At 36.6% G+C, this 24496-nt stretch overlaps 1 non-coding gene across 1 annotated transcript; it reads right to left on the reverse strand.

Annotated features, from left to right (window-relative positions):
• Positions 1 to 9914: 9914 nt before the first annotated feature.
• Positions 9915 to 10021, reverse strand: LOC128294810 (small nucleolar RNA R71). Its single transcript, XR_008285117.1, has one exon. It is a non-coding gene; the product is annotated as a small nucleolar RNA R71 (small nucleolar RNA).
• Between the last annotated feature and the right edge of the window lie 14475 nt (positions 10022 to 24496).

Below are 24496 nucleotides of genomic sequence, written 5' to 3' on the forward strand. Positions count from 1 at the left end.
AACTTATATAATGATGAAGTATGAAGTAAGAACGTGTATTAATGAAATGATGCATTTGGCTATGTGAATGTATTGCTGTAATTAGAGTTAATTATATTCCTTGAGGCTTACTAAGCATAAAAATGCTTACCCGTTGCTTTGGCTCTTAGTTTTCTAGATTTCGCTCAAGCAATCGGATTTGGGATCGTTGAAGTCAAGTCATCCACACTATCAAGCCTCCATTTTGGTATAAATTTTTGGTTGAACTTGAGATGGCATGTATAGGACTACCCCTTTGTTTGTTAAATATGTTGTAATGTAAGTATGTACGGCCATGCGAAAATGGCTCGAAAAGGAAGCATGAACTTAGACTAATTGTGGGTTGTATGTATATATTTTGTGTCATGATGTGGCTATGGCTTGAAATGGGAATGTTGGTCATATGATCAGCCATTGGCATGGTTAAAATGATCATATATGAACCTATGTATGGTAAGACTAGTTGAATCATGGAGACCACCAAATAGGTAAGTCCTATCTTAAAACAGATGCTGCCAGCTGCAGTGGCATGAATGTGAAAAATCACCAAAATTCATAGGAATGGAATTAAATAGTGAATAAGCTATGTAAATGAACCTTGATGAGTCTATTTTCATATGGAAGAAACGAAATGGTCATAGGAGTTACAGGTTAAGAGATATTAAAGCTATTGTAAGACAGGGCCAGAATGGTTTCTGGGTTCCCTGTCGCAACTTTAAAATTCACTATAAATTATCCAAAAGAATTAGGAGATATACCTTATATGTACAGATTCCATTTTGAGTCTAGTTTCATTAGAAACAAACGACACCAGCATCAAAGCCCTGTACAGAGAGATATTCAAGTTATACCGCGCGAAGGTCAGAGCAGTCGATCCCTGTAACAGGGGTAACTTTAACTAATAAACTGTACCAATTGGCCCGACCAAAAATCCTAGAAATAAATCCATGGATGGATATATGAGTCTAAATTCAGGGAAAATTTACGAAACCAGTTTCCGAGCTTTGAAACTCGAGATATGATTTTTAAGGCGACAGTGACGCAGTTTTCCAGCCTGACTGGAAATGTCAAATTGGTGGGCAAAAACATGTGAACTTGGGTTGTTAACCCCTCGGGTCCGACACCGGCGATGGTCTCGGGTTTGGGGTGTTACAATTTTATTGGTATCAAAGCCACGGTTTAGTCGATTCTAGGACTACCGTGATGAGTTTGGGGTCTAGCTATACATGCCATTAAATGATGAATCGATAGTGTGATGATTCTGACAATTCGACTTTGTGTTTGTTGTAGCAATGGATCCCGATCCCAACCGAGCGATAGCTGATGATGTGGAGAGTGTGGCGCCTGCCCAGCGCAAGGGGACAGCGCCGCGGACTCTCAACCTATGGCCAGCAATCCTAATGACGAGGCTAGGCAAGCCTTTTATAGTGTGATGAACGAATGGTTTAATCAATACATTCGAACCAACACTACTGTTCCACAACCTCCATTCCCGACAAATGCAACCCCGGCCCCTACAATACCTCCGGTGACTGACCAAATAAGGTCAAGTAAGCCCCCGGTCGATAGGATTCGAAAACATGGGGCCACTGAATTTAAGGCTACGGATGATGATGATGCCGAAGCGCTGAATTTTGGTTAGATAACACTATCCGGTGCTTGATGAGCTATCCTGTACACCGATGAGTGCTTAAAGTGTACCATCTCCTTGCTACGTGAGTCCGCCTACTATTGGTGGAGTACTCGACTTCGTGGTGCCTAGAGAGCAAGTGACTTGGGAATTCTTTCAAACCGAGTTCAAAAAAGTATATCGATCGAGATTCATCGACCAAAAGCGGAGGAATTTCTTAATCTTAAGCAAGGTTCTATGTCCGTTACCGACTACTGAACGAAAGTTTGTGAGGCTTAGCCAGACGCGCGAGAATGCATTTCGTCCGAAGCTATTATGTGTAAACGCAACGAGGATGGGCTGAATGATGATATAAGGATGTTTGTTGGCATTCTCGAGATACGAGAGTTCGTAGTACTTGTTGAGCGAGCTTGTAAAGCCAAGAGCTTAGAAAGGAGAAACAAAAAGCTGATGTGGGGATTGGAGAATTCGAAAGAGGTCCTCGGAAAGTCTCTTCAACAAGCATCGAAGAGATTTCGAGATGATGCGAGCCGATCTAGAGGCGTTTGGGCTTTTCTAGACGAGGACGCGATCGACCCCGTGACCACACGAGTCACCTCGATCATGGTGGCGGAAATGATCGCCGAGAGAGGCGGAGTGTCTACATTGTGGCAAATGGCACTCGGGAGGGCTGTTGGTTTCGTGATCGCTCTGCTATAAGTGTGGATCGGCCGACCACTTTATGAAGGATTGCCCGAGGATGCATGAATAGAATGCAAGTCGAGTGCAAACCCGGGTGCTACCATCGCCGAGGTAGGCCACCTAGAAATATGGGCAATGTCGATGGCGGTCGAGAGGATCTAGAGATGCTACCATCGATCGAGGCTCGTGCTCTGCTAGGACTTATGCCATACGCGCACGCCGAGGATGCTGCCTCTCCGGATGTTATTACCGGTACTTTCACTCTTTTCAATACAAATGTAATTGCTTTGATTGACCCTGGTTCTACTCATTCATATATATGAAACCTTAGCATCCAAAGAAGACTTTGCCCATTGAGTCTCTCGAGTTTGTAATTCGGTGTCAAACCCTTGGGTCATTACGTGCTTGTTAACAAAGTGTGCAAGAAAAGTCCCCTAGTGTTCCGAGGTTCTTGTTTTCCGCGGACTTAATGCTTTTGCCATTCGATGAGTTTGATGTTATTCTTGGTTTGGATTGGTTGACCATGCACGATGCGGTTGTAAATTGCAAGAGCAAGACTATCGATTTGAGGTGCGCGAATAATGAAATAATTCGGGTTGAGTCCACGGACTTAAAGGGTTGCCATGTAATATCGCGATGTTGGCCCGAAATATGTAAGAAAAGGGTGCGGCGTACCTTGCATACGTACTCGATGACAAGGAATCGAGAAGAAACCGAATCTGCCCGTGGTTTGTGAATACCGGATGTTTTCCCAAAGAATTGCGGGTTTACCACTGTTCGGAAATAGAATTTGGCATCGAATTGGTACCGGTACCACTCAATTTCGATAGCTCCGTATCGTATGGCACCAACGGAATTAAAGGAGTTGAAAGTTCAGTTGCAAGAATTGGTGGATAGAGGTTTTGCTCGCCCGAGTTTTTCGCCTTGGGGTGCGCCGGTGTTGTTCGTGAAGAAGAAGGATGGAACCATGCGACTGTGCATCGACTATCGTCAGCTTAACAAAGCGACGATAAAGAACAAATATCCGTTGCCACGTATTGATGACTTGTTCGATCAACTGAAGGGAGCCTCGGTGTTCTCGAAAATAGATTTGAGATCGGGCTACTATCAATTGCGAATCCGAGATTCGGGCGTGCCCAAGACGCCTTGAGCGAGATATGGTCACTATGAGTTCCTGGTGATGCCGTTTGGGCTCACTAATGCCCCTGCGGTATTTATGGATTTAATGAATCGAATCTTTAGACCATATTTGGATCGATTCGTAGTCGTGTTCATTGATGACATCTTGGTCTATTCAAGAAATGAGACCGAACATGCTGAACACCTGCGGTTAGTGCTGCAAATTTTACGGGACAAGCAATTATATGCTAAGTTCAGCAAGTGTGAGTTCTGGTTAAGAGAGGTTAGCTTCTTGGGTCATGTGGTATCTGCATCGGGTATTCGAGTCGACACGAATAAAATTTCAGCCATACTAAATTGGAAGCCTCCGAGAAATATTACTGAGGTTCGAAGCTTTTTGGGGCTTGCCGGTTATTACCGACGATTTGTAAAAGGCTTCTCAACGATAGCCACACCGATGACGAAGCTACTCCAAAAGGATGTTAAGTTCGAATGGACGGAGAAATGCCAAAAAGCTTCGATCAACTGAAAACTTATTTGATGAAGCCCCAATTCTAGTGTAACCCGAGTCCCAAGGAGTTTGTTATCTATAGCGACGCCTCTCTACTTGGGTTAGGTTAGCGTATTAATGCAAGAAGGTCGAGTTGTGGCCTATGCGCGTCGAGGCAATTAAAGCCACATGAGAAAAATTATCCGACTCATGATCTCGAATTGGCGCCATCGTATTCGCCTTAAAGATTTGGCGACATTACTTATTTGGTGAAAGGTGCCATGTATACTCGGATCACAAAAGTCTCAAATATTTGATGACCCAAAGAGACTTAAATCTGCGACAAAGACGTTGGCTTGAGCTGTTAAAGGATTATGAATGATCATTGATTATCACCCGGAAAGGCGAATGTGGTTGCGGATGCCTTGAGTCGTAAATCGTTATTCACTTTACGACGATGAATGTGCACTTGTCCGTCCGATCCGACGGTGTGTTAGTGGCTGAATTGAAAGCCAAACCATTATTGACACACCAAATTCGAGAAGCTCGAGAAAGTCGACGACGAGTTGGTTGCAAAGCGGCTGCGTGTGTTCGAACAAGGACTCGAGTTTCAAATCGACGATGACGATTGTTTGAGGTTCAAAAGTCGTCTGTGTGTTCCAAAGAATTGAACTCATTTCGATAATTCGAATGAAGCCCATTGTAGCCAAATGGCAATCCACCCGGGAGTACGAAGATGTACAATGATTTGAAACGTCGATTTTGGTGGCATGGTATGAAGCGAGACATCTCCGACCTTGTTTGAGATGTTTAATATGTCAACAAGTGAAAGCGGAACATCGGTGCCTTCGTGATTACTTGACCAATCACGATACCCGAGTGGAAATGGGATCGAGTCACAATGGACTTTGTATCCGGACTGCCATTGTCAGCAAGTAAGAAGGATGCGGTTTGGGTCGTGGTAGATCGATTGACTAAGTCGGCCCACTTTTTCCCCGTACGTATGGATTTTTCAATGGACAAACTAGCGGAATTATACGTTTCCCAGATTGTGAAATTACACGGGGTGCCTATTTCTATCGTGTCGGATAGAGATCCGAGATTTACCTCACGATTTTGGAAAAAGTTGCAAGAAGCTTTGGGTACCAAGTTGCATTTCAGCACCGCCTTTCACCCCCAAACCGATGGTCAATCCGAGCGGATAATTCAGATACTTGAGGATATGTTAAGATGTTGCGTCCTCGAGTTTAGTGGTTCATGGGAACGGTATTTGCCGTTGATTGAATTCGCTTACAACAACAGCTTTCAATCAAGTATTAAGATGGCACCTACGAGGCTTTGTACGGCGTAAATGCCGTACACCATTGTTTTGGACCGAGCTTGGTGAAAGCAAGATTTTCGGGTGGATTTGATTAGGGATGCTGAATGAGAAGTGAAAGTAATCCGTGAAAGTTTGAAGATTGCCTTCGATCGTCAGAAGTCGTACGCGGATATGAAGCGTAAGGATATCGAGTATCAGGTGGGTGATAAAGTGTTTCTCAAGGTATCGCCTTGGAAAAAGATACTCAGGTTCGGCCGTAAGGGCAAGTTGAGCCCGAGGTTCATTGGGCCATATGAGATATCAGAGCGAGTCGGTCCAGTGGCATATGGTTTGATTTTGCCCCCTGAACTCAAAAAGGTTCACGATGTCTTCCACGTTTCGATGCTTCGACGTTATAGATCCGATCCATCGCACGTGATTAGTCCATCAGAAATTGAAATTCAAGCTAATATGAGTTATGAGGAAGAACCGATTCGTATCCTATCACGAGAAGTGAAAGAGTTGCGAAACAAGCGGGTTCCGCTAGTGAAAGTGTTATGGCTCAAGCACGGGATAGAAGAAGCTACTTGGGAGACCGAGAACTCTATGAGAGAGCGATATCCGAACCTATTTACGGTAAGCTTTTGGGGACGAAAATCTCTTGAGTGGGGAGAGTTGTGACACCCTAATGTGACCCTAGTCGGAGAGTGGTTTCGGGACCACGAAACCGAGTCACAAGAATAATTAAGTGTTATATTCCGTGCTTATTGTATGTGGAATTGGTATGCGTAAATATTTCGTGTCTCGATTTTTATTAATTAGGTGCTAATTTATAAGAAAGGACCCATGTGCTAGGACTTGAAAATGTGATAGGTGTATTTTTAAGTGGCCTAATAATGCATAAAGTGAAATAAATGGAGTTGCATGTCAAATTCCCCAAATTTGACTATAGTGGCTGCCATGGTGATGAATATGGGCAAAAGAAAACATGTCCAAACATGTTTTGCTAGTGGTGCATGTTTGAAATAATAAAATAAGAGTATGGAAAAAGAAAAAAGAAAAAAAAATGTTCATCCTTCTCCATAGGCTTGGCCGAATGTACTAAGGAAAGAAAAGAAAAAAAAATTTGTTCATCCTTTCTCATCTTCTTGGCGAAATTACTAAGGGAAAAGGGGAGGATTTTTGCTTCATGCTTGGGTTGGAAGAGACCTAGAAGGAGATTTGGCTAAGTTTACATCAAGATTAAGGTATGTATGAGGTTGTGTTAGGAGTTTCATGCATGACTTGGTTACTAACTTGATGTGCATGTTAGCCATGGCTCAAATCTTTGTTATGCCATGGAAATGGTATTTGGGCAAAGTTGTTATGGTGATAAAGCCATTGCATGCTAAGTGTGAAGCTTGATGATGATGCATGCAATGATGGATTTTCTACTCATGAGTAAGATTTTGAGTTTTCTCTTTGTTTTATCATGATTGAAGTTGAAAAGGAGCATGATTGTCATATTCGCCATGATGCATTCTTGAGCATGATTCATGCTTCTTGCATGTTAGTTAAAATTTGTGTTTTGGATGGCTATGGACACCTTGAAAATTCGCCATGCTCATATATGCATATATATGATTGCACATTATGTTTGGTTATGAACTAAGTGATGAATATATTGGTTTAAAGAAGAAAATGTGGAAGAATGCTTGTGAAATTGCAAGCACAATTCGCCTAGCACACATATAAGTGCTTGATGCTATATTATAAGTTTTGGGCCACAATGTGCAAAGCATTAATTAGTAAATTGCATGCTGTTTTTGTGAGGTATTAAGTGCAAAATTGACCTCAACATGTACATGAATATTCGCCTTGGATAGCCTATTGAAGGCCTTAGCATTTCCTTGATGCTCAAATAAATTGTATTGAATTGCTTGATGTAGTTTAAAATGTGCATGACCATTGTGTATTCAAGCTAAAGAGTGGCCATATGACCATTTAAAATCCTTGTCATATTCGCCATAAGCAAGCACAATGAGGTTTTAATAAATTGAATTTGTTTGAATTAGCTCAAGAGCTAAGAGGGCCACAATTGGACAAGGGAAGGAAAAGGTGATCGAATAGCCGAAAAAGCCGTTCGACAACATCCGAGGTAAGTCCTCAAGAAGTGACCTTACTTGAATTATGTGAGATGAAATATGGATGTGTATGATTATTGATTATGTGTGTATGAGTATTTGAATTCCACCCGGCTAAGTCCCAAGGCGAATATGCTAATGATTATAATTGTGTTTGAGCCTTAGTAACGAAAATGAAATATGTATGTCCAATGATTATTGATGTATGTGTGCATGAGAAATTGAATGATATCCGGCTAAGCCGAAGACAATTATGCTGGAAATTATATCCGGTTAAGACCAAGGCAATTGTGCTAGTGGCTATATCCGGGCTAAGGCCGAAGGCATTCATGAAGTTATTCTATCCGGCTAAGACCAAGGCATTTGTGCACGTGATTATATCCGGATATATTCGAAGAATCTTGGGCTGGAGGTGAGTGTTGGTTGCTGAAATGAATTCAATTAGTACACTCGGAAAGCCCAAAGGATAAGGTACGTTATATGTGCATTGGAAAGTCGACGTGTTTGAGCAACATTCGCTCAATCGACTAATGAATTTCAGTTATTGAATTGTTTGATGCTTTGCGAACTTATATAATGATGAAGTATGAAGTAAGAACGTGTATTAATGAAATGATGCATTTGGCTATGTGAATGTATTGCTGTAATTAGAGTTAATTATATTCCTTGAGGCTTACTAAGCATAAAAATGCTTACCCGTTGCTTTGGCTCTTAGTTTTCTAGATTTCGCTCAAGCAATCGGATTTGGGATCGTTGAAGTCAAGTCATCCACACTATCAAGCCTCCATTTTGGTATAAATTTTTGGTTGAACTTGAGATGGCATGTATAGGACTACCCCTTTGTTTGTTAAATATGTTGTAATGTAAGTATGTACGGCCATGCGAAAATGGCTCGAAAAGGAAGCATGAACTTAGACTAATTGTGGGTTGTATGTATATATTTTGTGTCATGATGTGGCTATGGCTTGGAAATGGGAATGTTGGTCATATGATCAGCCATTGGCATGGTTAAAATGATCATATATGAACCTATGTATGGTAAGACTAGTTGAATCATGGAGACCACCAAATAGGTAAGTCCTATCTTAAAACAGATGCTGCCAGCTGCAGTGGCATGAATGTGAAAAATCACCAAAATTCATAGGAATGGAATTAAATAGTGAATAAGCTATGTAAATGAACCTTGATGAGTCTATTTTCATATGGAAGAAACGAAATGGTCATAGGAGTTACAGGTTAAGAGATATTAAAGCTATTGTAAGACAGGGCCAGAATGGTTTCTGGGTTCCCTGTCGCAACTTTAAAATTCACTATAAATTATCCAAAAAGAATTAGGAGATATACCTTATATGTACAGATTCCATTTTGAGTCTAGTTTCATTAGAAACAAACGACACCAGCATCAAAGCCCTGTACAGAGAGATATTCAAGTTATACCGCGCGAAGGTCAGAGCAGTCGATCCCTGTAACAGGGTAACTTTAACTAATAAACTGTACCAATTGGCCCGACCAAAAATCCTAGAAATAAATCCATGGATGGATATATGAGTCTAAATTCAGGGAAAATTTACGAAACCAGTTTCCGAGTTTTGAAACTCGAGATATGATTTTTAAGGCGACAGTGACGCAGTTTTCCAGCCTGACTGGAAATGTCAAATTGGTGGGCAAAAACATGTGAACTTGGGTTGTTAACCCCTCGGGTCCGACACCGGCGATGGTCTCAGGTTTGGGGTGTTACAATAATATGATTTTACAATTAAGTGATTTAACACAAATACAATCCCTGTGGAGACGATAACTCGATACTTACTTATTACTTGATAACGACTATGTACACTTGTACAAACCTACGCATTACAAGTATTTTGCGCCGTTGCCAGGGATTGTTAACTGTTGCCATAGTCATCTTTTTTTGGTGAAATTATTTACTTCCAATTTGGTTTATTTCTAACATTATTAACTTATTCTTTTTCAATTCTGTGATTTTCTTTTCAGGTGTTTATGAGCATAGATCAGATTATCAATTTACTCCCTGTAGACCCTAAAATTGAGTGAACTTTAAGACAAAGAAGATGTGAACAAATAACTCAAAGACAGGTCGAGATGGACCTTGGAAATCAAAATTAAGACCAAGGTAATGAAGCCGATCATGTACGAAATCCCATCCTTATTGCCGATGATAGGGAACGATGCATCAGACAATATGTTTTACCACTTTTCAGTGAGTTAAATCTAGGAATTAGAAGGCCAAATATTAAGGCAACCCAATTTGAATTGAAACAAGTGATGTTTCAAATGCTCTAAATGGCGGGCCAATTCAGTGGTATGCCCACGGAAGATCCACATCTCCATATTCAATTGTTTATGGAGGTGAGTGATTCATTCAAGATAGCTGGTGTGACTAAATATGCATTGAGGTTGAAGTTGTTTCCGTACTCGTTGCGAGATCAAGCATGAGTCTGGCTCAATTCATTACCACCAAGTTCCATATCTACATAGTAAGAATTAGCAGAGAGATTTTTGGTTAGGTATTTCCCGCCTATCAAAAATGCTAAGTTGAGGAACAAGAACACAATTTTCCAACAATTGGATGACGAGTTTTTGTATGAGGCTTGGGAGTGATTCAAGGAGTTACTTCGTAAGTGTCCTCATCATGGGATTCCTCATTGTATCTAGTTGGAGACATTCTATAATGGTCTCAATGCACATACAAGATTGATGGTAGATGCTTCTACGAATGGTGCAATTTTGTTTAAGTCTTATAATGAGGCTTATGAGATCCTCGAGAGGATTGCAAGTATAACTATCAATGGCCAACAAATCGAACAGCTTCAGGAAGACATGTAGCCAGAGTTCATGAAGTTAACACCCTCACTTCGTTATCGGCTCAAGTATCGTCTATTTCCTCTATGTTAAAATAGTTTACCGCTAATTGTGCTAATAATTTTGCAGCTCAGCCACCAAGTTCATTTGAAGTAGTTTTCTGTGTGTACTCTGAGGAAGGTCATTCTTTTGAGAATTTTCCATCAAATCCCGAGTCAGTGAACTATATGGGAAACCAACATCAAAATAGGAGTTGACAAGGACCCCAATCCAACTTCTACAATCCTTCATGGCGTAATCATCCTAATTTTTCTTGAAGCAACCAAGTAAATAGACCAAACAACAACTTATTGCAGCATAGACCCAACCAATCTCAAGGGTTTAATCAGCAAGCTCCAAAACCACCTCAAGCTGAGGCATCAAACAGTTTGGAGAACTTGTTGAAAGCGTACATGGCAAAGAATGACACTTTGATTCAAAGCCAAGGAGCAACATTGAAAATTTTGGAAAACCAAATGGGTCAGTTAGCTACGGAGCTTCATAATAGACCATAAGGAACATTGCCAAGCAATACTGAGAATCCAAGAAATTTAGGTAAAGAACATATCAAGGTAGCGGCATTGCGAAGTGGTAAAATTCTGGAACCTCGATTAATTGATGTCGTAGACATGCCCGTTGAGAAGAATCAAGCAGCTGTTGAAATTCCTACACCAAAAGAGTCAGAATCTGCAAAGACTGACAAGGAAAATCTTAACTTATTGAATTCAGATACTTTAACATCTTTTTTGGATGCATATTTACCTACTCAAAAGAGTTATCCGATTCAACCGAAAGTTCCATCACCTCTATATTCGCAAAGATTACAGCAACACAAGTAGAAACAGGAGGTGCACTTAAAGAAGTTTTTAGATGTTCTAAAGCAGTTACACATCAATATTCTATTGGTGGAGGCTTTAGAAAAATGCCAAATTATGTGAATTTTATGAAGGATATACTGTCCAAGAAGAAACGAATGAGTAAGTATTAGACTGTTGCCTTGACAAAGGAGTGCAGTGCGTTCTTGCAGAACAAACTGCCACCAAAATTGAAATACTTAAAAAGCTTTATGTGATTTAAGAGCGAGTATCAACTTGATGCCTAAGTCTATTTTCAAAATGCTAAGGACAGGTGAAGTAAGATCTACAATTGTGATAGTTCAACTAGCGGATCGATCTGTAGCATATCCTAAGGGAAAGATCGAGGATGTTTTGGTAAGAGTTGATAAATTTATTTTTCCTGTTGATTTCATTGTCTTAGATTTTGAAGCAGATAAGGAAGTGTCGATATCCAAGAAATTTTATTCAATCCACACGGTTTTAATCGTTGGAGTTAGAAGTCGGAGAATTTTTGCAACCCAAGTTGTCAATTGAAGAACCACCTAAAATTGAACTAAAGGTACATCCTTCCCATTTGAAATACGTTTATTTAAGTGACTATTCCACTTTGCCTCTGATTATTTTAGCAGAACTGACGAAAGATCAAGAGGAGCAAGTAATTTCTATTTTAAAGAAATTTAAGAAAGCAATTGGTTGGACCATAGCTGATATTCAAGGCATAAGCTCTTCTTTTTGCATGCATAAAATTATTTTAGAAGAAGGTGAAATAGCTCGAATTGATGGGAAAAGAAGGCTCAATCCTATTATGAAAGAATTTGTGAGAAAGGAAGTGATCAAATGGTTAGATGTAGGAATCATCTATCATATTTCAGATAGTTTGTGGGTAAGTCCGATGTAGTGTGTGCTGAAAAAAGGTGAAATCACGATTTTTGAAAATGAGCGTAATGAGTTGATTCCAATGAGAACTGTTACTGGTTGGAGAATTTGTATTGATTTCGGGAAGTTGAATAAAGCCACTTGGAAAGACCATTTTTCGTTTCCTTTTATGGATCAGATGTTAGATCGACTGGCAGGTAATGAATTTTATTGTTTTTTAGATGGCTATTCAGGATATAACCAAATAGTTGTAGCTCCAGAGGACCAAAGTAAAACAACCTTTACTTGTCCATATAATACGTTTGCTTTTAGGCGAATCCCTTTTGATTTATGCAATGCACCTGCAACATTTCAACGATGCATGATGGCAATATTCACGATATGTTTGAAAATTTTGTTGAGGTTTTCATGGATGATTTTTTTTTTTGTTTTTGGTAACACTTATGATATTTGTTTGAATAATTTGGCTAAGGTACTGAAGAGATGCGAAGAGATGAATCTTGTCATTAACTAAGAAAAATGTCATTTTATGGTTAAAGAAGGGATTGTCTTAGGGCATAAAATCTCTAAAAGAGGAATTGAAGTCGATAAAGCAAAGGTAGATGTAATTGAAAGATTACCAACCCCAATTAATGTGAAAGGAGTTAGAATTTTCTGAGGCCATGCCAGGTTTTACCAAAGGTTTATCAAAGATTTCTTGAAAATTTCCAAACCGTTGTGTTTGTTGTTTGAGAAAGATACAATGTTTGATTTCAACAAAGCATGTTTGGAAGCTTTTAAATATCTAAAAAACGGTTAATCTCAGCCCCAATAATCGTTACACCTGATTGGAGCTCACCTTTTGAGTTGATGTACGATGCAAGTGATTATGACGTTGGAGCTGTGATGGCCAAAAAAGAAACAAAGTGTTTCACCCTATTTACTATGCAAGTAGAACTTTGACGGGAGCCCAACTCAATTATACGGTAACTGAAAAGGAACTCTTTGCTATAGTTTTTGCTTTTGACAAATTTTACTCATATCTTATAGGTACCAAAGTTACAGTATTTACTGACCATGCCGCTATTAAATAGTTGCTCTTGAAGAAATATGCGAAACAGAGGGTAATTCGTTGGATACTTTTAGTCCAAGAATTTGACATTGAGATCTAAGACAAAAAAGGTGTCAAAAATCAAATAGCTGATCATCTATCGAGGTTGGAGCATGATGAGGTAACTCGATTATGTGTGCCTATTAACGAGAATTTCCCAAATGAACACTTATTTGTGCTAAGTCAAATTCATGAAACACCTTGGTTTGCTGATTTTTCCAATTATCTTGCATGTGGAATAATTCCTCGAGAAATGACATACCAACAAAGGAAAAAATTCATTCATGATAGTTAGTATTATTTTTGGGAGGATCTATTTTTGTTTAAACAGTGTGTAGATAATATAATCCAGAAGTGTGTAGCTGCAAGTGAGATTACTGAGATCTTGTATCATTGCCATTCATCTCCAAGTGGGGGACACTTTGGTGGTTCACGTACTGCAGCAAAGATTTTGCAAGTAGGTTTCTTTTGGCCTACACTATTTAAAGATGTTTATGCTTATGTGAAGAACTGTGATAAATGCCAAAGGATCAGAAATATATCAAGAAGGAATGAGATGCCCTTGACAAACATTTTGGAGATTGAATTATTCGATGTATAGGGCATTGACTTCTTACACTTGTTTCCTTCTTCGTATGGGAGCAAATACATCTTAGTTGTTGTGGACTATGTATCCAAGTGGGTTGAAGCTTAAGCATACCCTACAAATGATGCTAAAGTAGTCATGCGATTACTACATAAGCATGTGTTTACACGATTTGGGACTCTAAGAGCTATTATTAGTGATGAAGGTTCTCACTTTGTGAACAAATAGCTTAACTAATTGCTTGACAAATATGATGTAAAGCACAAGATTGCGACTGCCTATCACCTCCAGTCTAATGGGAAAGTTGAAAGAATGAACCGTGAAATCAAAGGTATCATTGAAAGGGTAGTACGCCCTAGCAAAAAAGATTGGCCTCGAAGGCTTGATAATGCATTATGGGCCTATCGAACAATATTTAAGACACCGTTAGGAATGACTCCTTATTGGTTAGTCTTTGGAAAGGCATGTCATTTGCCATTAGAGTTGGAGAATAGAACTCACAAGGCTTTGAAGTAGTTGAACTTTGATCTTAAGCAAGCCAGTGAGAGAAGGATGTTACAACTTGATGAGTTGGAAGAGCTGAGGTTGTTTTTCTATGAGAATGCCAAAATGTGTAAAGAAAGATCAAAGAGATGACATGATAGTCATATATAACCTTGCAAGTTTAAAGAAGGTCAGAAGGTTTTGTTGTTTAATTCAAGGTTGAAGTTATTTCCTGGGAAGCTTAAATCCCGGTGGAAAGGACCCTATACCATCTACCAAGTTTATCCTTATGGAGCTATTGAATTATATGACAATTACGGAGGTACGTTTAAAGTTAATAGTCAACGTCTCAAGCACTACTGGGGTGGTGAAGTTGAGCGAGTTGAATCCTCGTTCAAATTAACATACCCTTTATTTTTCATGAACTCTTTTTTAAATAAATAAATGATAACTTATTTTCACAACTTATTATAGTTAATTAATTTTGTCTAAGGAAATTGGAACTTAAGCGGGACTGCTGTGACCCTTCCAACCTTTCTTGGGAATTAATTTAATGTAATTTATTAAGAAGAAAATTTTTAATTAAGATTTAAAATTTTTAAGTTTCATTTGTTTTGTTTAAATTTTAAATTTTTATGTTAATAAAGGGGGCCAAATTTGGCCCAAATATTAATCAATTTTTTTTTCTTGAGTAAGTTTGTAAATACAGTCAGAGTTTGGGGCTCAAGACAGCAAAAAGGAGGGAAAAATCCATACATTGCTGCCACTCCTATTACTTTCCACCCAAGTAACCCTAATGTAGCTAAATTTTCACTACATGTTGCCCTAATTCTTCCCCATATAAACTCCTCTTCATTCTACTATTTTTCATATCCCTCAAAGCAATTTGCTTAACCCTAAAAATTTCTAAATCTCACTATTGTGCCGCTAGCCTCAAATCCCAAAAAAAACCCCTAGTTTTTCTTTCCTTTTTGCCAAAATCAACTATTATCGCCGCAAGAAGATTGCCGAAGCACCAATGTTGCTGTCGCACATTACTGTTGTTGTCGCTGCACACTGTCGTTGCTATCACATGCTATCATTGCCACCACACCATCCTTGCCGTCACAAGATTTTCATTGTAGCAAGTCCTTACCCACCTTGCCGATTCCTCTTTTTCCCATTGTGTAAAAACTTTTCCAAATTCTAAAGAAAAGAAACCATGTCTTGCAAAAGAACTAGATCTTCAAAGACTACTCTTGAAAACCCGATTTTTATCGGTGAAAAAGTGAAAGAGAGATTTGATTCAATCTTTAAGCATAAAGCTATGATGCCGAAAAAAGGTTCTAACTTGAAGAATCATTAATTGATGGTTGTTCCTATACCGATTAGAAAGAAAATCAATGCTCTCAAGTGGGAATGATTTTGTAATGCTCGTTCACTTCCTGATGATGAATTAGTTCAAGAATTCTGTGCTAGTTTGACTATGTAAGATGCTACTAAGGTCATCATTTGAAAGAAAAAGATACCTCTTACTTCTAAGTCCATCAATGATTTGTTTAACTTACCTGATGTTGAAGAAGATGAGTACTACCCTATGATGAACAATATCATTGGGATTTTCTTCAATAAGTGGTTGATGTTGTGACAAATTCGGGATCCCAATGGATAATAAGAAAGTTTGGGAGCCATTCTTGTCGAAGGGAACACCTAAAACCAGTAGCAAAGGTATGGTTTTATTTCGTTCGCTACAATTTTATGCCTATCTCACATAGTTCCACTATCTCAATGGCACAGATGCTTTTGGTATATGCAATTTTGACAGAAATATCCATTAATGTTGGGAAAATTATTCTCAAGGAGATTCATGACTATGATAAAAAGAAGACAGGAAATGCTTATTTCCCACTATTAATCACTTCACTTTGCTTAAGGGCACATGTTAAAACACAAGCAAATCTGAAGGGGCAATATGTTCAAGGGTGCATTACAAATCATGATCTTGAAAGGTTAGTAGAGAAGGTGCATGAGCTGAATTAAGACAAGGAAGAAGAGCCAACTAAGCCAGATACCGAGAAGTCAACAAATGAAACTGAAACTGAATCTAATTCAATTATAGACACTGAAGAAGAATTTGATAAGGAACTGATAAACCAGTTGAAGGATCTGCAAACCCTGAACCAAAGGTTGAGCCAGAAGAAGAAACAGTCAAGCTAAGTGTTGAACCTGAATCTACAACTCCAATGCTGACTTCTGCAAGTACTTCAAAGAAATCAGAGTTGTCAATTATGATGGATATGTGCAAGCTCATGCACAATCAACAACAAACTTACTGGAAATATGCAAAAATTAGAGATGAATCAATTTGAAATACTTTTAAGAATATCTCTAATACTTTTGTTCCTAAATTCCCAGATGCTATCCTTGAGACATGGACGGAAGATACTGACTATGCAAGTGGAGATGGAGCTGAAGAAGACAAGAGGAATTAGTCAGAAAAATAAAAAAGGAGGGATTCTTGTCTTGTTATTTATTTAATTATTTTTATGTCTCTAGGAATTTATTTTTTTTCGTAATTAGGATTTAATTTCTACAAAATAAAACATAACAAGCATGAATGAACTTAACACTTCTTTAGAAAAAAAAAAGACTAAGAGATGTGGTAATGGGAATGAATATGTCTAGGATTGGCTTATTTGGAAAGACTTGGTATTTAAGCAGTCTTAATGACTCACCTCTCTTTCTTTACAACCCTACTTGGTGCTAAGTTTTCATTTATTACTTTGTTCTTGCAATGAGAACATTGCTTCTTTTTAAAGGGGGTAAGAAAAATAAATTGCTCAAATTTTTAAAATTTTCAACTATGTTTCAATCATTTCTTTCATAAGTATGTTCTAATAAATGAGTGTTTAGAGATATTTTATTTGTTAATGAGATACTTTGTATCCAAGTATGAATAATGATTCTATCTGAGTGAACGTATGTTATCATGAAGAATGGAATGCTTGTATAATCTTAGTCTTAGTAATGTTTGCCATGAAAACTTAGTATCTCTTGAGATTAGACATGCATGAAGGTTTATATCTTTAGAATTGACTTTGTAACTTTCTTGAGGCAAAATCGTAGGAGACATAAAAATATAAAATGATATAGGCACTATTTTCTTGGATCATTTGAGCCTTTTTGAGCCAACCTTATGATATTAGACCCTTGAAACTGTAATTTTTAGCTTAAGGTCTGTTTATTGCAATGAATCTACATTATAAGCCACATTACCATCTTTTTAAGTTATTCTAATTTTGTGCACCCATCTTAACTAAAGTTGTCTTGGTAATCAACATTTGAGAAAATTTTCAAAAAGATGTATGTGCTCATGCTTAAAAAAAAAGAGACGAAGAAAGAGAGAAGAAAAGTTTGCTCAGTTTGCAAAAAGAAAAATGTATAAGCATGAGTTCAAAATAAGTTTGGGGGTGTTCCAAAGGTTCACTTAAAAAAAAAAGGCTATATTTTGAGAAATCCAAGACAAAGTTAAAGGTTAAGATTTTGAAACCGAAATGTCTCATCTCTTTAAATCCCTACCTTTAACCGAGCCCCGTTACAACCTTATAAAAGACCTATTGATTTGATGATTATGACACCTACATTAGTGGAGAGGAAGTACTAAGTTTAACATATGAAGATCATAAATAAGGATTATGATTGTTTGCTTGATTGATAAGAAATCATGTTGAATGAAGAATGTTATCTGTCGCTATGACATACATACAAACTATGATTCATGTTAGCATATTTTGAAACGTAGTATAAAATTCTAAAAATGTTTGCATGTGAATTACTTGTTAATAAAGGAGATCTATGAACATGAAGTTATTAATGCATAATTATGGGACAAAGATTAATGCTGCTTACACTGTTAGCAATTTTTCCTTAACAAGACCTTTTGCTGTGCATAAACATGACTCGGGATGAGCAATGATTTAAGTTTGAGGGTGTGTAAACTGAAAAAATATATAGGATTTTTCCTATGCAATTTATCACCCTTTTACTTAAATTCGTTGTTAAAACTAAGTAGTTGTTTAATAAATTAATGAAATATGTGAATATATGAAATTAGGACATAGAAACTATTAAAATGTGATTTTATGCTTTATTATATAGTTTTCATGCATAAAATGGCTTACTTTGTATTTATTTGAACATATTATATTTTTAAGATATAAAATGGGCCATGCATGATTAAATTAAATAATAAAATATAAAATTATATTTAATAATTCATTTTAAAATATTTCATCAATAATTTGGGTTTTAATTAATTAATTATTTTATTCATTGGTCCTTTAATTTATTGATTTATTTTGGATAGGTCCAATAGCTTTGTTGGATTACAAAAACCATCCAAATTGAAGACCAAGTCAACCCAATTCGGTTACACATGGCTGTCCACATAAACCACTTTTTGGTTTAATTACACAAGGTCCTTGCAATGTTGAAGAAATTAGAGATTTGCCCGAAGATTTACATTTGACCGAGTCTCAGTCTTGAGTTGTGATGGCATTTAAATTACTTAAAAATCAAGAAAAATTCAACTCAAAATCCACTAATCGTGGCCGGCCACTCATTGAAGAAGCTTGAAGAGACTAAACCTCTCTATTTTTAGCAAACTACTCTCCTCTCTTCACCTATAAATAAGACTTCATTTCACTATTCCTAATCATCCCTCATTATTCTCTCCTTTCTCTCAATTCTCTTTAGCATTTTCCATTCCCCAAGCCAAGCATCATCTCTTCATAGAGATTTTAGCAATTAAGTCTCTTAAAGAGCCCTTGGTCAGCCACATTGGAGAGCCATCAACAAAGGAGCAAAGTGAAGGAGCGAAGGAGCCTCGTCGCTCAGAGTCTTGGGTGATAGCCACTTTGGTTTGGGTTTAATCTTTCTTTTCTTTGATTTAATCTGAAAATGTTTGCTATGTGTTCTTTGTTCTTGTTACAACAATGTTAGCCTAATTTTATTTAAGCTAGGATGATTGCTTTGATTAAATAATATTTATTTTATTCATGCTTATAATGTTTGTGCCTCAATTGATCATGTTTTCAATTAAAATCAAGTCTGTATTTTGTTCATACATGATTGAAATGCACCTAAATTAGCTGAGCAATCCTAAATAGACGACGGCTAGTGGACACATAATTGAAATAGGCATGCTCAATTTAGATCCTAACCCAATTAAATTGCAGGTTGCATAACAACTCTAACCAAGTTCTATTATCTGCATAGTTGTTAGATTTGTGTGATTAAACTGTTTCAAACCCAACACGTCCCTGTTACCTCGCACGAATGCTAAGAAACCCTTAGTAAATAAGGATCAGTAAAATGTATAATTACTATGTAAAGGATTCCGAAAGGACCTAATGTGGTTTCCAAACTCATGAAAGATCGAGTTGCCATGAAATGTTTTTCTGAATGTTATTAAGCATGTTGATAATAAATTGAGTTTAATTAAAGTAATTGTCTTAGTTTATTTATGTTATAACTGTTGCAAATTGTGTTTAATTTTGCTAAAATCTATTTCGTTCATATAGTTTGCATATTTAGGATAATTTGCATTAGGGATCATTGCATTAGTTTAATATATTTAATTTTAATCATCACTTCTCAATCATATTGTGTTTTTATTTACCAAGTTGTTACTATAATTTTACAATTAAGTGATTTAACACAAATACAATTCCTGTGGAGACGATAACTCGATACTTACTTATTACTTGATAATAACTAGATACATACAGGATAGACTATACATACAGGATAGACTATCTTGAAACATTTGCTACAGTAGCCAAATTAAATTCTATTAAAGTTCTTTTATCAATTGCTGTTAATCTTGATTGGTCCTTATAGCAGCTAGATGTGAAGAATGCTTTTCTAAATGGAAAACTTGAAGAAAAAGTTTACATGATCCTCTTTCAGGTTTTGAAGCAAAATTTGGAACTCAAGTATGTAAGCTCAGGAAATTTTTGTGTGGTCTAAAGCAATCACCTCAAGCTTGGTTTGAACGGTTCACTCAAGTTGTTAAAAAACAAGGTTACTCACAAGGGCAAGCTGATCACACAATGTTCTATTGACACTTACAAAGAGGTAGAATAGCAATTATTATAGTTTATGTTGATGATATCATTCTTACAGAAGATGATGTGGATGAAATAAGGCGTCTCAAGGAGCACCTAGCATTGGAGTTTGAGATCAAAGACTTGGGTCCATTGAAATAATTTCTTGGAACGAAAGTTGCTCGATCAAAGAAGGGTCCTGTAGTCTCTTAGAAAAAATATGTAATTGATCTTTTAAAAGAGGCTGGGATGAGTGGTTGCCACTTAGCTGACACACCAATTGATCCAAATGTTAAATTTGGAAATAAAGAAGGTCGATTAGTTGATAAAGGGCAGTACCAAAGATTAGTCAGTAAGTTAATTGACTTATCACATACAAGGCCACACATAGCTTTTGCAGTGAGCTTAATAAATTAATTTATGCACTCCCCAATGGAGGAACATGAAGAAGCAGTGTTTCGAATTCTGAGATATTTGAAGAGTTCACTTGGAAAGGGCTTATTCTTCAAGAAATCCGAACAAAGAGGAATTGAAGCTTATACAGATGCAGACTGGGTAGGCTCAATAACATATAGAAGATTTACATCAGGATCTGTACATTTGTTTGGGCAAAACATTGTGACTTGGCGAAGTAGAAAAACAAAATGCTTAGTAAGAAGTAGTGCAGACGCTGAGCTTAGATCAATGGCTCAAGGAATTTGTGAAATGATGTGGTTAAAAAGAATTATGGAAGAGCTAAGGAAACCAATAACTTTACCAATGAAGTTGTACTGTGATTGCAAAGTTGTCATTAGTGTTGCTCATAATGCAGTCCAGCATGACAGAATTAAACATATTGAGATTGATAGACAGTTTATCAAGGAAAAGATTAAAGAAGGCCAAGTATGCATGCCCTTTGTTCCTTCAAAGCATTAGATTGCTGACATACTCACCAAAGGACTCTATAAGAAAAGCTTTGATTTTCTTGTAAGCAAGTTGGGCATGATTGATATATATGCACCAACTTGAGGGAAGGTGTTGAAATATGTGAAACCCATATATTGTGGGATATATTTTAAAGTTATTTTGGTAGATAAATCTTATCTAGTTAGATAAATCTTAAAATAAATCATTTGAGATATTCTAGGAATATTTTATTTTATCTTTTAGTAGTTTATTAGAATAAGAGAATTATTTTTCTTATCTTTTAGTAGTTTATTAGAATAAGGAAATTATTTTCCCAATTAGCTTATGACTATTTTCTCTATTTATATTTAGTCATTTAGTTAATAAAAGATAAAACAGTTTTATTAAATGTTTTTTTGAAAACTTTCATCACAAACATGTGCAAATATAAACACAATTTGATCATTTAACCAACAGAGGCTTGACCAAAACTAAGCCATATTATGCCACTTGATTTACCTTTTAAAAATATACCAAAATGTACCATATATGACATACAAAAACTAGCTCCAAATGTTCATATAATTCACATATAACTTGTGCACTAAAAACACCAAATAAGTCATCCAAACAAGTACCAATTCATAACCATTCAAGGCTTACACAAAATGCATATTCAAGCCACCATTTTACCTTCCATCATTCTACCATATCAAGCCATACCTCAACAATATAAGGCAACTTATAGACACATCCAAATATACCATTTCACCTATACAAGGCCAAAAAGCAAACCAATCAAATGGTCATATCCACAACCAAAACACATAGGCTAACATTAGCCAAAATAACCTATACATGCCATTACAACCAAACTTAAACCAACTGAAAGTACCAAAAGAGTCGGTGGATAGTGTGATATAGCTCCACAAACTTTCAACCTGAACGAGCTTTCGATTCACTATAAAATACGGAAAATAACACAGAGTAGGCGTTTAAGCTTAGTACGTTTGTATAACATGGAATTTAACTTACCATTTATTCACATATAAGGTAAGTAAAAAAAGCATATCCCAACATATATAGGCCAAAAGCCTAAGCATATATACATCAACCATATTAGTCATGTAAACACATATATAAACCAAGTAATGGATAAGCTCAACAATTAATCAAATTGCATATACATGTATCATCCATTTCATATAACCATATACCATGTAATATCATTTTCCATGTAATTCATATGTATACCTATAATAGTTTGTATCAAACTCATGTCTTATTGTATCAGAACATTGCCCATTAAACCATTTAGAAAATCATTGAATACGTAGGATAGCTGACACATAGTGTGCTAAACTGTAATCCATCGATTCCTGTACATATATGCTCATACAAGCTATGAATTGGTATGCTCTCATGAGTTGGAAACTAGTAAGCTCATACGAGGTAAGAATCGATAAGCTCTTACAAGCTGAATTCGGTAAGCTCATACGAGCTATGGTGTGTCCGCAACATATGAAGGGCCATAACCAAATCGGCAACCCTAATGACATGTCATTTGTGTCTTACGAATTCCTAAGGTTCAAAAGGGGCTCGGTAATCATCGTACGTTATCAGATATGCAATTGGTATTCATACATAGCAATTATAAAATTCACAAACTAATTCAATTAAAACATATAAATACTCAATTTAATAACACGAAATTACCTCGACGAGTATACATAGTTACGGAGGCGACTAATCTGAGATTCTCTTTACCTCAATCTAACTCCATACGAGGTCTGACTAGATCTATACGGATAAATTTAACTCAATTTAATATATTTATCAATCAATTTAGTCTAAAACATATTTTGGGAAAATTACCATTTTGCCCTTATACTTTTAATTTCTTTGAAATTTAGTCCCTAGTTCATAAAAATGGAAATTTACACAACTTCACCATAACCCACCATGGCCGAATATCAAATAGGTCCTTAGCATGTACTACAGTTCAATTATTTCATAATTTCGCCATGAAATATTTCCTTCTTTTCAATTTAGTCCCTATTTGACAATTTTACTAAAAATTCATTTACAAAAGTTGTTTATTTGAAAACAACCATTCATTTTCTATCATTAAACTTCAAAACTCAAGCATGCTCATCAATGGTAAAACCCTAACAGTTTAACTGTTTCACAAATTAATCCTTGGGCTAGCTAGATTAAGTTACAACAATCCCAAAAATGTATAAATCGTTAAAAATGGACAAAAATCACTTACCAATTGTGCAAAATAAGCTTGGCTGAACCTATCTTCAAGAAAAATGGTTTCTTGTCCTTGATATTCAGTTGAGAAAGATAAAAGAAAAGATGATACTAATTTGGTTTTATTTTAATTATCATTTATTTACTCAATTACCTAATTAACCTTTATAAACTTTAATCATTACACAAAATTCCAAGCCATTATCATCCACTAACAAATAATGATCTAATTACCATATAAGGACCTCTTCTTTAAATTCCTATAGCTATTTAATACCTTTAGCTATTAGAACTCAGCAATTAAGTCCTTTTTATCAAATTAAGCATGTAAACTGTAAAATTTCTTAAAGAAATTTTTATACGATATTTCTATCATGCTATAGCCCATAAAATAATAATAAAATAATTTTTTCAACTTCGGATTTGTACTTCAAAAACCACTATTCCAATTTCACTGAAAACGGGCTGTTACAACTCTCCCCCCAAAGGAATTTTCGTCCCCAAAAATCTTACCAAAAAAGAGGTTCGGGTATTGCTTTCTAATAGCTTCCTAAGGTTCCCAGGTGGCTTCTTCTATTCCATGTTGTTGTCAGAGAAATTTAACTAAAGCTATGTTCTTATTTCTCAATTCCTTCACCTCTCGTGCTTGAATTTTGGTTGGTTCTTCACTGTATGACATATCAGGTTGAATCTCGACATCTGCTGGGGAGATAACATGTGAAGGGTTAGATCGGTACCGTTGTAACATTGACACTTGAAAGAAATTATGAATCTTTTTTAGTTCTGACGGTAAAGCTAATCGATATGCAGCAGGTCTGATTCTTTTAGTAATCTCATATGGCTCAATAAATCGTGGACTTAGCTTTCCTTTATGACTGAACCAAAGAATTTTCTTCTAGGGTGATGCTTTCAAGAACACTCTATCGCCAAATTGGAATTCTATATCTTTATGCTTAAGATCTGCATACGATTTCTGACGATCTAAAGTTGCTTTCAAGCTATCACAGATTACTTTCACTTTTTCGTCAGTTTCACAAATCAAATCAACCCCATATATCTTTTTCTCACTATGCTCGGTCCAGTATAATGGAGTTTGGCATTTCCGATCATACAGAACCTAATACGGTGCCATTTTTATACTCGACTGGAAACTTTTATTATATGCGAACTCGACT

The sequence above is a fragment of the Gossypium arboreum genome, chromosome 6, assembly GCF_025698485.1.
Source record: "Gossypium arboreum isolate Shixiya-1 chromosome 6, ASM2569848v2, whole genome shotgun sequence".
Taxonomy (NCBI): domain Eukaryota; kingdom Viridiplantae; phylum Streptophyta; class Magnoliopsida; order Malvales; family Malvaceae; genus Gossypium; species Gossypium arboreum.